The sequence below is a fragment of the Myotis davidii genome, unplaced genomic scaffold, assembly GCF_000327345.1.
Source record: "Myotis davidii unplaced genomic scaffold, ASM32734v1 scaffold960, whole genome shotgun sequence".
Classification (NCBI taxonomy): domain Eukaryota; kingdom Metazoa; phylum Chordata; class Mammalia; order Chiroptera; family Vespertilionidae; genus Myotis; species Myotis davidii.
This window is the reverse complement of record NW_006293003.1, coordinates 1,897,839-1,900,844: the sequence shown is the minus strand read 5'-3', so window position 1 is coordinate 1,900,844 and position 3,006 is coordinate 1,897,839.

Genomic DNA, 3,006 nt, shown 5'->3' with positions numbered 1-3,006 from the left:
ACAAGACTGGGAACTGAACGGCACCAAGTCCACGGATTGATCTGTGGTTCACTGTCATGAGTCCCTGTCACAGCAGCTTAAAAAACAAACATGCAAACAAAAAAGTCGTTTCTTAAGCATCTTAACCAGTGCTGTTCAATGGAACTACCTGTGAAGATAAAAATGTCCCTAGAACGCTTCTGCTCCTCTTACTATGGCCCTAATCTGCCATACTTCCTCCCCTGCAAGCCTCCGAAGGCTACTATCCCTTAACACTCAGCCCTGAGCCATCTTCACTTTTCCTTGATAATGTATCTATCTCTGGCCTCCATCTGTTCTAAGCAGACAAGTCCTAAATTTGAAACTTTAACTTCAACCACCAGTTGCAGATGTCCAACTTTCTGCTAACCATCTGTTACTGTATGACCCCACAATAAAAAATCTCCAAAACTTACCCCCATTATCTCGCCTTGCTCAGCACCTTGTTCTGACTCCCGTTTCTTCATGGAAAGCTCAGTTTCTGGTATGTGGATTTGGGGTGCTGGCATGATCTCCTGGTTTGAGATCAGGGTGGCATTCAGAGGACACTGGGATGAGAGGCGAGGTTATCTACAAGGAGCCACACTGCAGCACTGAGCGTGGATGTTACCCAAGAGGGGACACAGGAAGGGGAGCCTCTGTCAGGCGGCGGGGCACTGTCCCTAGTGCTGAATGCTCAGAGGTACAGAGCAGCCAAAAGACTGAGTCATCAGTCACCCAACCCATCCCCCTGGCTGCCAGGGAAGAAAAGGCTTCCTGGTTTACTATTAGCATCATTTACAGACTGCTCACTACAGGCCCAGCACTGTGCTAAGCATATTATATATGTTAACGCAAATAAATAATGCTGTAAGAACCATTATCGCCATTTTACAAGTCAGGAAATTAAGAAATGGGAGTTTAAGTAACATGCCCGTGATCATAAAAGTTAAGTCCCAACGCCAGCATTTAAACCCGCCATCAGTGCTCATGGGCTATGCTATCGCCCGTGAGAAAAAGGATGTTAGAAAACACAGCACAAAACCTGCCTGCAGACTCCAATGCTGAAATGCAGCAAATGTTCGGAATGGACACTGGACATTTTCTAGCTCTACAGAGTGACAAGGGGAACAATTCTTTGGAATGACCCTCAGAGTTATGATGATCTGCAAAGTCACGAACTATTCCATAATTTACTTTGACAATAAAAATCATGATCAATCTGCCCTGGCCAGTTTGGCTCAGTGGATAGAGTGTCAGCCTGCAGACTGAAAGGTCCTGGTTTCGATTCCAGTCAAGGGCACATGCCCGGGTTGCGGGCTTGATCCCCAGTAGGGGACATGCAGGAGGCAGCCAATCAATAATTCTCTCTCATCATTGATGTTTCTCTCTCTCTACCTCTCCCTTCCTCTCTGAAATCAATAAAAATATTTTTTAAAAATCATAATCAATCTAATAGTTTCACCAAGTTAATCCTGTAAGTCCCTTATAAAAACCCTCTAGAAAAAGAATTGGTAATTTATATTTCTTACTAGAGGCTCGGTGCACGAAATTCATGGGGGGGGGGGGTGGTCCCTTCAGCCCGGCCTGCACCCTCTCCAATCCGGGACACCTCAGGGGGTGTCCTACTGCCTCTCGCAATCTGGGACAGCTGGCCCCTAACCGCTCGCCTGCCTGCCTGACTGATCGCCCCTAACTGCTCCCCTATAGGCCTGATCACCCCTAACCGCCTCTGCCTCGCCCCACACCCAGGACCCAGGATTCCCTCCTCTGGCCGGGCGCAGGCACCCAGGACCCAGGCCAGCTTTGCCCGGGCCAACCACAGCCGCAGGGGACCGTGGGTGGGCAGCTTCGCCTGGGCTACAGTCACAGGAGCCCGGGACTGTGGGGTGGGTGCCTTGTCCCTCTCCTGTGCTGCAGCTGCAGGTGCTGGTGCCCAGGACTGTGGGGTGTGCAGCTTGTCCCTCTGCCGGGCCGCAGGCACTGGCGCAGTCACTGGCACCTGGGACCACAGGGCGGGCGGCTTGTCTCTCTCCCGGGCCTCAGCCTGGCTGGTCCCCATTCCTCTCTCCCCAGTGTTGAGTGTGTGAGGACATGAGGGTGTGATGACCGTTTGCATATTAGCTCTTTATTTATTTTTTAAATATATTTTATTGATTTTTTACAGAGAGGAAGGGAGAGAGATAGAGAGTTAGAAACTTCGATGAGAGAGAAACATCGACCAGCTGCCTCCTGCACATCTTCCACTGGGGATGTGCCCGCAACCCAGGTACATGCCCTTAACCGGAATCGAACCTGGGACCTTTCAGTCCGCAGGCCGACGCTCTATCCACTGAGCCAAACCGGTTTCGGCATATTAACTCTTTATTATATGGGATGTGTCCTATGTGTAACAACTACCAAGTAACAATGTATATACCTAATAAAAATAACAACAAATATGTATAAAATGTTTCCTATATGCGACCAGGCACTATGCTAAGCCCCTGACAAGTCACCGCATTTAATGATCAGCGTCCCCGGTGAGAGAGGCTGAACTGTCGCCCTCGCTCTCTAGAGGGGGACAGCGAGCACCTGCAGGTGACAGGGCGCAGGTTTTCCCTCTCCTCCCCGGAATCTGGGCAGCCCCGGGCCCCTCGCCCGCAGCAGCAGCAGCAGCAGCGTGTTGGAGACGGGGCCTATAAAGAGGCGATTAAGTTAAAACCCTAAACCAGTCCGCCTGACGCCCCCCAAGGAGGAGGAAATGTGGACACAGAGCCCCCAGGGTGCTCCTGCCCAGGAAAGACCCGGGGAGGACGGCACAGGACGGGGGGGGCCACAGGCCAGGAAGAGCAGCCTCGGAAGAGACCACGGCGACCCCTGGGCCTTGGCCTTCTCACCCCCGGAGCCTCCGGTGTTTGTGGGGGCAGCTCTAGCAGGGAGCACGCCTTCTCTTCCAGGCCGACACTTCGCTGCGGGCGAAACCCTCCTGCTCGCCACACTCGCCCCCTCCGCTCACACCCACCACCC